This window comes from Ascaphus truei, chromosome 4 (genome assembly GCF_040206685.1).
Source record: "Ascaphus truei isolate aAscTru1 chromosome 4, aAscTru1.hap1, whole genome shotgun sequence".
NCBI classification, from domain to species: Eukaryota; Metazoa; Chordata; class Amphibia; order Anura; family Ascaphidae; genus Ascaphus; species Ascaphus truei.
Genome location: NC_134486.1, coordinates 298,617,551 through 298,629,912, shown reverse-complemented (window position 1 = coordinate 298,629,912; position 12,362 = coordinate 298,617,551).

Sequence of the window (12,362 nt, the reverse complement as noted above, 5' to 3'; positions counted from 1 at the left end):
ATCCTAACATACTATCATCACACATAGTGGCAGCGCTGACCACGGGACAAGGGGGTTGGGCTGTGGACACCGTGTGGGGACACGGTGACTGTAGAGTTACTCCCTAGGGGGAGTGTTAGTAGTGAATGTTAAGAGTGTTGTATTGCCTGCATATATATAAATTGGTTATATACATCCTCGTGTATGTACTTATTATATGTGTGGGTCCTGTGTAGGTAACCTTCTACATCCCTAGAACCCTACACAGGTGGAGGCGAGGAAACCGAGAACGTTCCAGAGGATTTACCCCAGGCTCTCACTAGCGGAGGCTCAGATCTCCTGTGAGCCTGACAGGTATACTGCACCACACCTGGTAACATATAGGTTCCCCTTCCATATGCCATATATGCGATTGGGTGGGGGGGGAATACCCGTTACATATGCAAAAAATAAGACTCAATTTAATCCAACATGGCTCAATACACAAAGATTAAAAATAATTAAAGCAAACATCACTAAAACGAACATGCCCCAAATCCATATGATCGTAAATATCAAAGATAAGTGTTTTAGCATAAACATGTGAGACCATAAGTCGAGGGGAGGTCACAAGAACCCCACATAGACACACACCTATACAGACACACATAGCTAGACACACATACACAGGTATCCCCCGATTTATGCGAATTTCGCGTCAACACGATTGAATTGTTTTTTTAATTAAAAATAAAATGAGTGACAGATTGTATAGTGCTCATGCACTTTGCACCCATCCTGCACGGGGGATGCATGCATTGTCTTGCGAGAAGACAGAACATGGGGTCTTCAGCCTGGTTTTCACTAAAAACTTCTCTCTCTCCGATTTCTCCATTTCCCCTTTTCCTCTCTCTGACCATCACCTCGTCTCATTTTCGCTCTCTCGCTTCTCTCCACCTCCATCTCCACCTCGCCCTCGTTTTTGCAGAAACCTGTGCTCTATTAACCTACCAGCTCTTGATTCCACTTTACGCTCCTCCCTCTCCTCTCTCAGTTCTGCTTCAGACCCTGACAACCTGGTCAGGAACTACAACTCTGCCTTATCTTCCTCTCTTGATCTTCATGCCCGCTTTCTCTCTGCCATCCTCGCCCTTCTAACCCCAGACCCTGGCTAAACTCCCACACACGCATGCTGCATTCCTCTACTCGTTCCTCTGAACGCCTCTGGAGGAAATCTCATACGCTCGCAGACTTCATTCACTACAAATTTATGCTATTCTGTTTCAACTCTGCCCTCTCTCAGGCTAAACAAATCTACTTTTCATCACTAATCAACACACACAAGTCTAACCCACGCTGTCTCTTTTCTGTCTTTGACTCTCTACTCAGACCACCCTCAGCTGCCTCCTCTTCTTCCTCCATCTCACCTCAGGACTTTGTTGACTTTTTTAAGGAAAAGGTGGAATCCATACGGCAGAACATCCCATCTGTTGCCTCCTCCCATCCCACAATGCTTCCCAACTCGCCTCCTGCCTTTCTTGACTCTTTTTCCGCTATCTCGGAGGAGGATGTGTCACTGCTGATCTCCTCTTCTCCCTCTACCACTTGCCCTCTTGATCCCATTCCCTCCCATCTCCTAAAACCTCTTGCTCCTTCTATAATCCCTATGCTCACACAGATCTTTAACTCTTCCCTCTACTCTGGTACCTTTCCATCCTCCTTCAAGCATGCAACCGTTATACCATTACTCAAAAACAGCAAGCTTGACACTACCTGTCCTTTTAACTATCGACCTGTCTCCCTCCTGCCTTTTGCCTCCAAACTCCTTGAACGTCTTGTATTCTCTTGATTGCTACACTTTCTCAACACCTATTCTGTCCTAGACCCTCTAAAATCTGGCTTCCGCACTGCTCACTCTACTGAAACAGCCCTCACTAAAATAACTGACGACCTCCATGCTGCCAAAGACACAGGTCATTACACTCTGCTCATTTTACTCGACCTCTCTGCAGCATTCGACACCGTGGACCACCCTCTTCTCCTTCACATTCTCCATACTCTTTGTATTCGGAATAAAGCTTTATCCTGGATCTCCTCTTACCTCTCCCATCGTACTTTCAGTGTCTCTTTTGCCAACACCTCCTCCTCCTCTATTGATCTCTCTGTGGGGGTACCCCAGGGCTCTGTCCTGGGACCCCTTCTCTTTTCTCTTTACACACTCTCTCTAGATGACCTAATCACATCTTTTGGGTTTAAATATCACCTCTATGCTGACGACACACAAATTTACCTTTCAACCCCTGACCTTACACCTGCTATACAGACCAAAGTTTCTGAATGCCTCTCTGGAATATCATCCTGGATGGCCATCCGCCGACTGAAACTTAACATGGCAAAAACAGAGCTCCTTATACTTCCTCCCAAACCTGGCCCTAATACCGCCTTCCACATTGCTATTGGAAATACGATCATTCACCCAGTAGCCCAAGCACGCTGCCTAGGGGTTACACTTGATTCATCTCTCTCAGTCTCCTCTCATATTCAAAACGTTTCTAAAACTTGTTGCTTTTTCCTCCGCAATATCACAAAGATACGCCCTTTCCTCTGTTACTCAACTACTAAAACTCTGACTCAGGCCCTCATTCTCTCACGTCTCAATTACTGCAACCTCCTGCTGTCCGGCCTTCCTGCCTCTCACCTGTCTCCCCTACAATCTATCCTAAACGCTGCTGCCAGAATCACTCTACTCTTTCCTAAATCTGTCTCCGCATCTCCCCTCCTGAAATCCCTCTCCTGGCTTCCGATTAAATCCCGTATCTCACACTCAATTCTCCTGCTCACTTTTAAAGCTTTACATTCTTCTGCCCCTCCTTACATCTCAGCCCTAATTTCTCGCTATGCACCATCCCGACTCTTGCGTTCTTCTCAAGGATGTCTTCTTTCTATCCCCTTTGTATCTAAAGCTCTCTCCCGCCTTAAACCTTTCTCACTTTCTGCCCCACACCTCTGGAATGCCCTTCCCCTCAATACCCGACTAGCCCCCTCGCTATCCACCTTTAAGACTCACCTTAAGACACATCTGTTTAAAGAAGCATATGAATAGCACTGGTTAATCATGGACACATGATACATAAAGCTTGGCCCCCTGCAGACGCACTTACTAGAATTCCCTCCGACGGTCTCTGTACGTTCTCCCTACCTACCAATTAGATTGTAAGCTCATCGGAGCAGGGATTCCTTCCTTGATGTTACTTTTACAGTATGTCTGAAGCACTTATTCCCATGATCTATTATTTATATTATTTGTTATATATATGATATGTATTACTACTGTGAAGCGCTATGTACATTTATGGCGCTATATAAATAAAGACATACAATACAATACCATAAAGAACAATGGGTTTTCAGGTAATGTTAATAGTAAAGTATCAACAGTCAATCAGAATATGTAAAAATGGTGTCATGCTGAGACTCAGTCAGAGCCCATATAGCAGAATTAAAAAGACTAGGTCCCAATAGAAAACAGTATAGGGAAAATGATAACATTGTCTAATATTACATGCATCAGAAAGTATCAAATCATATAATCAAGATATAGAATAGTATGTCCAAGTATCTCTAATATGTTCATACACCCAAAATGAATAAAGAGCGTCAAAATTGAAGTCAGTAACTGAAGTAAACAAACTCAAATCAGGAAATAGTCCCAGGATAGATTATCCAAAAATACTCCAAGTATTCCACCGTAATCACTATCGAGAAGATAAAAAGCAAAAGACTTGGGGGCCTATGCAGAGAGCAGCGAATTTTAAAATTGGCGAGTTTAATAAAAAAGTAGCTTTTTTGGAGAGTTTTATTCTCCATATGCAGAAATGTGCGAATTCTGCTTTGTTTAACATGAATGCGTGTGGCGAGTTTAAATTGGCGAGATGCGCGCTGCAGAAATGTGTTAAAAAAAATTCGCGCCTTTTTTTTTCCTTTCCTATGGCCGCGAGCGGCAGCTTCTTGCCAACTTTTCCTGGCGAGGCAAAAAGGAGACAATCGCGCCATTTTATTGGCGCGAACAGCCGCTAGATGCCGTTCGCGCCTCTCTGCATTAGGATATTTTTAAAACTGGCGAGATGGAGGTTCTCGCCAGCCGCGAGGCGAGTTTTAGAAATAGAAAAAAAAAATTGGCGCGTTTTTCGTAACTCGCCATTTTCTGCTGTTTTCTGCGCGATTTTCTCCAAAAAATGGCGAGTTTTGAAATAGCGCTGCTCTCTGCATAGGCCCCTTGTTCGTTTACTAGCAGAAAAATATCTCTGTATTGCAGTACAGCTAGGAACTTGTTAGAAATCCATTTATTATATTAAAATGTGCAGTATGAATGAGAACCTATATTAAGACAATTGTATTAAGAATATGTTGTAGGATTTTGATCTTTTATGTGTAACGGGTATTCCCCCCCCCCCCAATCGCAGATCTGATGTGGGTGTAAGGAACATACGGTGTTACCATAGGTGTGTGTGGTGCGTTACCTGTTGGCTCACAGGAGGGCTGAGCTTCCGCCACGGGGAACCTGGGGCAATTACAATACTATGGACAACCACCTACAATAGGTGCAGCGCCTCCACCTGTGATGGCTCCCGCCAGAGGGGGAGTGGTTCCTCGCAGGACAATCACAATAATCACATAGACAGAAAGTAATATAACTAAGGACTTTACTAACATGCAATATAACATATCACGGCAATACCTTTATATAACCTGTGTCCCTCTCTAGAGGAGACACCTACTGCGTCGCGCAGGACGCTTCCCCAACACCAGGTGATCCCACCCAGTGTCCAAAGAACCCCACCCAATGTCCCGCACTCTTGCAGAGAGTCAATGGGTGACTGCGCAGTCACTCTTTAAGCTAAGGGCCCGGTGGTGCACTTAGAACTGTCGATACCTGCCGAGCACTCCGGTGCTCGGATCAGCAACGCTTCACAAAGGGTCAGGCGTGCGATGACTCCGTCTGATCCTATCCTGGCGATATTCTCTGTGGACCCCAACGTGGGTCCGAACTCCGTCACTGGAACCGCAGCATCCGCTGAGTCCCTATCTGACGATACAGCAACGTGACACACACTGCACTATAGGCCGTCCCTATAGCACAGCATCCTTAAGTGGCTTAAGGAAAACGCCTAGGGCCTGCGGGGTGCCTATCCTATGCAGGTAGGTCTCTGCACCCACCCTACTCGTAGCACGGGCCCTGGGCCATGGCTCCCCGGATTGGTTACCGCTATGAACCCCCCAGTGGCCTCATACTACGCGCAACGCTCTGCAGACTAACACCAGCCCCCTTATCCCTTCCTATTCCCCAGCTCTAACTACCATGAGTGACAGGGTCCCTAACCTGAGGCTATCCCTGGCAACACTCACTAACCTGGTGGGGAAATCAGGACTAATTTGGACCTTAGGGCCGCTGGCCTAGTGCAGGCAGTCCCTGACTCCTGCACCCTACCTCTTTCCTTGGGCTCCTGACTCTGACTGACTAACGTAGCTGCCAGCCCGTCAAATGTATCCACTTGCTCCCTCTGCAGATCCTTGGCCCTCATTGGCCACACTGATGCACCTGGTGTGCTTGGCCCTAAGCCTCATGGGAGTTGTAGTCCCGTGGAGGCTGTACTTACATTGGGGCTGCGTGCGCACCTTCCCTGTGGCTGCACTAACCCCTAATGGCCGCCACAACATCTTCCTGTCTATCCCTACTCTCGCGCGACCCTCTAAAGGCTGGCTGTATTCCCTACCTACTTCTGCGCATGCGCGAGCTGTTCGGCGGCCTCTCGCGCTAGCTGTCTCCTGCGCAATGCGCAGAACAATGGCGGCGCCAGGCTTACTGTGCCGCCGGGACCTTAGCGACCGCGGCCGTAGCAACGGCCCGATCGCGTCCCCGGCAACCTGCAGGGGGAGACACGCTGCTCCCTCCTCGGCCCCCACCCTCCGGAATGGCCGTCGGGTCTGCCGCTGGCCTCCGGCAGTACCCGCCATCGCTCGTGGCCACGGAGGCTCCAAGGGAGGTCGAAGGGGGCAAAGGGTGACCTGGCTACATATGTAACAAAGGGATCTGAATCCAAAGTGAGGTTTGATGGATAGCAGATGTTGGGGGTTGGCTTAATAAAGGCCTGGTAGGAAATCTGAGCTCAAGGAGTTTGGAGAAATTCCTTTGTACCAAAGCACCACAAGGCAGAAAGGGGGCAGAGTTAGTGATCTATAACTACCAGTTGCATCTCCATTTTCTTTCTCTTTCCCCTGGACTCTCTTCAAGGACACACACTTGCTGCAAGTACCATCTAAGCCAGGGGTGCGCAAACTTTCTGTGCTGCACCCCCCCCCCCTGCCTACCAGCCACTGTGCTCACCCCCCCCCCCCCCACCCAGCGTCAAATGACGCGCGGGGTCATGTGACGTCATGTGACCCAGCGGCATCATTTGACACTGCGTTGCCATGGTAACGTGGCGCCGAAGATAAGGTAGGAGACGTCCGCGCCCCCCCCAGAATAATCTTGTGCCCCCACTTTGCGCACCCCCTGATCTAAGCAGCATGTGAGTGAATAACGAGTCCTTTGTTCTATGAATTAAAATCAGAAGCACATGTTTGGCATCAACTTATTTGTAAGTAACCTTGTAAGAATAAATTGACTTTGTCTACTGGAAAACCATCTTCTGAAATTTTGGAATCTTTCAGAACAGAAATAATATTATTATTATTATTATTATTATTATTATTTAACAGAACTACTAATCAGAAGGTGATGTAAGTCAACAAGAGGTTAATTTATGTATTATTTTTATAAAAAAGTTTTACCAGGAAGTAATACATTGAGAGTTCCCTCTCGTTTTGAAGTATGTCCTGGGCTCAAAGTTATTAAAAATACATGGTTACATTAAAAGAACAGGGTTATACAGTCAATTCACAGACATTTCATGGACAGATAGAGTTGGAAAATTGGGTGCAGGGGATAAAGGGCTTGTAAGTTTCAGATTGAAATAGAGCAGCTTTAACATCACCAAATGGCTCACACCCTTTGGCTGCGCCAAAGGCTGTCTGCCTTTGGGGCAACACAGATGTACACTGGGGTGGTTGAGATTCAATGCAGCTGTGAACACAAAGTTCTTTGTGTCCTCTTGGCTCATTGACATTCCAGTGGGTGGGGTTGACGTTCCACAAAGTACAAGCAAATGTTAATCCTTAGCACGCTGGTCCTGTGCAGATATAAATGAAGATGATCAAGTGGACATCTAATACCTCAAGTCATGTATTCTGGTCTGGGTTCGTCAAACCCTAGTAATGATACAATAGTAGATACGGAGAGCACAGAGTAATCTGGTAGACATAGTCAGGAATATACTTAATATACTTAAAGACAGTGATGTGTTATATTATTATGTCACGTGTATTACTGCTGTGAAACGCTATGTACATAAATAGCGCTATATAAATAAAGATATACATATATACATATCTATACCACACATATAAACTGTCAACATGTAGGTAATGCAGTTGACACCTGGGTACCGGGGGGACGTGGCGCTTAAAGAGGCTTAGCGCTCTTCCCCAAAGCATTTACATTAAATGCCAGAGGAGCGCGCAAAGCCTCTGTATGCCTCACTTACCTTGTCTTTGCGGCTTCGCTATGGCAACGAGGCCCCAGGGTCACTTGATGCCGAGTTGCCATGGCAAAGCGACATCACATGACGCCGGACAAAAGGTAAGCAAGGAGCAGGCGGGTGCGAACAATGGGGGAAAGCAGGCAGGGGCGCGCAAACGAAAAAGTTTGTGCTCGTAGCATAAAATCTACTACCAGTCCTTACTTAAATTTGGGAATAGAAATAGATCAATCCCGCTCCCAGGTCTCTACTTAAACCTGGAGCTGGATTGCTTGCTGCACAAATGCTTCTGTAACTGGCACCTATCTAGGGCCCTGTACTATGGGATACTGTCCCTGCATAGAAAAAAAGAAAGATGGTTCAGCTGCTTTACAAACCCCTTGATGGTCTAGAGCTGGGGTTAAAGATGGAAAGGATCCCTAGCATTAGGGATCCCTGGAGGCTTTCCTGGGTGGCATGGTCCTCCTTGGGGATCTGAGGATAAAAGGGTGGATCCCCACCTTTTATACTTGTAACACATGTTCCCCCACCCTAAAGAAGATTTCCTGCGGTTACCTGGTGATTGTGCTACCTATATGGTTCACAGGAGGGTCTGAGCATCTGCCGGTGGTAGTGTGGATATCAGGGCAGGCTTTTCATACTTAGTACCTGTGCAGTGCCTCCATTCCCACAGGGCCTATCATGGATAGCTGCAGTTCTAGTCCCCAACCTAATGCAAGTCAATTGAACATTCCCCATACTTTTTTTTAATCAAGTATCCCTTAATAGGCTTTTCTACTGTATGTTGTTAGCCTGATTGCCTGGGATATGAATAGGTTTATCTCACTTCAGAACCCTAATGGCACATGTTATAGTGTATTCATTGCCAGACAATCTAGCCATTTTCCCTTTCAAATTTAGGAGGCCCTGGTCCAAATCTTATATTTCCTGGTAAAAAATCGGTGTGAAAAAAGATATATAAAAGGCGATGAAGATAAGTTAGGCTTCGTCCAGGCTGAGTGCTTGCTCGCTCCTTAGTGCGCGATCACAACAATTAAAGTAAATTGTTGTGGCCAAGCTGAGCACGTGCGTGCACGTAAGCACACGGCTCTCAGCTGCTTGGTGAGACAAATCAATTTGATTTGCCCGCTCGCTGGCATGTCACGTGAGCGGTTCGCCCAATGAGGGCGAACCAGCTCCGTGACGTCATAGCTGAGCAACTAGCTGGCCAGGAATTGCCAAGTGCCTGATGTCACAGCACTCGAGTGCCCTCCCTCCCATCCATTCCCGGTGTCGGCTCCTTGTGACCTTGGGCAAGTCACTTTATCTCACTGTGCCTCAGGCGCCAAAAACATAGATTGTAAGCTCCATGGGGCAGGGACCTGTGCCTGCAAAATGTCTCTGTAAAGTGCTACGTAAAACTAGCAGCGCTATACAATAACATGCTATTATTATTATTATTATTATTATTATTAAGTTAACAACAGTTTTAACTTGGACAAGAGACCAGTTAAACAAGTGGGACTTCCTTCTTTCTGTTGTTCTGCAGTGAATAAACGTTGATAAACTGTGTTTTGCACCCAAGACCCTCACCTATGGGCTAAGTGAAAGTGACTGACCCATAAGTGTTAGTCGCAGCTCATCATGATATCATCATATAATAAATATATCTAGGGGCGGTAGATAGGACTGAGGCAGTAGTACTGTAGGGCAGTAATGATGCGCAGTGCAGGTGACCTGGTATTGCACCACTACAGTCTGGTTATAACCAGACCGCACTATACATAGGGTGACCAGATTTTGAAAATGAAAAACCGGGACACATTTTTTTTTATTACATAACAGTTTATTTATTGTAGTACACTTATACTTTACTACCATTAGTCCTTGTTACGTGCGTGTGTGCGCGTGCGTCGGATGACCTCACTAATCGAAAAAAAAAAAAAAACAGATGTGAATGATTCTGAACCCATTAACCAGTGTCAGGATGCCCCCTCTTCACAATTTCTAAAGCAGCAATCCCGTCTGGGATCTTACCTGATCCGCAGTCCCTCAAGGTATTATACTGGAGGGGAGGTGTTCCCTACCTGTCTTCCGATGTCTCCCGCGTGAAACTTGAGTCAGATCTGGAAGAAAGAAGGGTAGGTTACTTCAATGTAGGTATACGGCAGTTAAGATAAGACATAGAGGGTGAGGGAGACAGGGAGGGAGACGGAGAGAGAGGGAGACGGAGAGAGAGGGAGACGGGGAGAGAGGGAGACGGGGAGAGAGAGACAGGGGGAGAGAGAGACAGGGGGAGAGAGAGGGAGACAGGGGGAGAGAGAGGGAGACAGGGGGAGAGAGAGAGGGAGACAGGGGGAGAGAGAGAGGGAGACAGGGGAGAGAGAGAGAGAGACAGGGGGAGAGAGAGAGGGAGACAGGGGGGAGAGAGGAGAGGGAGACGAGGGGAGAGAGAGAGAGAGAGAGAAACAGGGGAGAGAGACAGAGAGAGACACAGGGAGGGAGAGAGAGAGAGACAGGGAGGGAGAGAGAGAGAGACAGGGGGAGAGAGGGAGACGGGGGAGAGAGGGAGACGGGGGGAGAGAGGGAGACAGGGGGAGAGAGGGAGACGGGGGGAGAGAGGGAGACAGGGGAGAGAGGGAGACAGGGAGACAGGGGGAGAGAGGGAGACAGGGGAGAGAGAGAGAGAGAGAGAGAGAGAGAGAGAGAGAGAGAGAGAGAGAGAGGGGGGAGAGAGGGAGACGGGGGGAGAGAGGGAGACGGGGGGAGAGAGGGAGACAGGGGGAGAGGGGGAGAGAGGGAGACAGGGGGAGAGAGGGATACAGGGGGAGAGAGGGAGACAGGGGGAGAGAGGGAGACAGGGGGAGAGAGGGAGACAGGGGAGAGAGGGAGACAGGGGAGAGAGGGAGACAGGGAGAGAGGGAGAGAGGGAGACAGGGGGAGAGAGGGAGACAGAGGGGGAGCGAGAGAGAGGGAGACAGAGGGGAGCGAGAGAGAGGGAGACAGGGGGAGAGAGAGGGAGACAGGGGGAGAGAGGGATACAGGGGGAGAGAGGGAGACAGGGGGAGAGAGGGAGACAGGGGGAGAGAGGGAGACAGGGGGAGAGAGGGAGACAGGGGGAGAGAGGGAGACAGAGGGAGAGAGGGAGACAGAGGGAGAGATGGAGACAGGGGGAGAGATGGAGACAGGGGGAGAGAGGGAGACAGAGGGGGAGCGAGAGAGAGGGAGACAGAGGGGGAGCGAGAGAGAGGGAGACAGAGGGGGAGCGAGAGAGAGGGAGACAGGGGGAGAGAGAGGGAGACAGGGGGAGAGAGAGAGAGAGAGAAACAGGGGGAGAGAGAGAGAGAGACACAGGGAGGGAGAGAGAGAGAGACAGGGAGGGAGAGAGAGAGAGACAGGGGGAGTGAGGGAGACGGGGGGAGAGAGGGAGACAGGGGGAGAGAGGGAGACAGGGGGAGAGAGGGAGACAGGGGGAGAGAGGGAGACAGGGGGAGAGAGAGAGAGAGACAGGGGGAGAGAGAGGGAGACAGGGGGAGAGAGAGAGAGAGACAGGGGGAGAGAGAGGGAGAGAGAGAGACACAGGGAGGGAGAGAGAGAGAGACAGGGAGGGAGAGAGAGAGAGAGACAGGGGGAGAGAGGGAGACGGGGGGAGAGAGGGAGACAGGGGGAGAGAGGGAGACAGGGGGAGAGGGGGAGACAGGGGGAGAGAGGGAGACAGGGGGAGAGAGGGAGACATCGGGAGAGGGGGAGAGAGGGAGACAGGGGGAGAGAGGGAGACAGGGGGAGAGAGGGAGACAGGGGGAGAGAGAGAGGGAGACAGGGAGACAGGGGGACAGAGGGAGAGAGGGAGAGAGAGGGAGACAGGGAGACAGAGGGAGAGAGAGGGAGACAGAGGGGGAGCGAGAGAGAGGGAGACAGAGGGGGAGCGAGAGAGAGGGAGACAGGGGGAGAGAGAGAGGGAGACAGGGGGAGAGAGAGAGAGAGGGAGACAGGGGGGGAGAGAGAGAGAGACAGGGGGAGAGAGAGAGAGACAGGGGGAGACGGGGGGAGAGACAGGGAGGGAGAGAAGGAGGGAGAGACAGGGAGGGAGGGAAAGGGAGAGACAGGGAGGGAGGGAAAGGGAGAGACAGGGAGGGAGGGAGAGGGAGAGACAGGGAGGGAGGGAGAGGGAGAGACAGGGAGGGAGGGAGAGGGAGAGACAGGGAGGGAGGGAGAGACAGGGAGGGAGGGAGGGAGAGACAGGGAGGGAGGGAGAGACAGGGAGGGAGGGAGAGACAGGGAGGGAGAGACAGGGAGGGGAGGAGACAGAGAGGGAGAGACAGGGAGGGTGAGGGAGACACCCACCCACTGATACACACATATACACACACACACACACACACACACACACTGACACACACACCCAACCCACTGATACACACACACACACACACCCACCCACTGATACCCACACCCACCCACTCATACTCACACCCACCCACTGATACACACCCACCCACTGATACACACAGCCACCCACTGATACTCACCCACTGATACACACCCACCCAACCCACTGATACACACACCCCCACCCACTGATACCCACACCCACTGATACCCACACCCACTGATACCCACACCCACTGATACCCACACCCACACACCCACCGATACACACCCACATACCCACTGACACACACACACACACACACACCGATACACACACACCCACTGATACACACACACCCACTGATACACACCCACCCACTGATACACACCCACCCACTGATACACACCCACCCACTG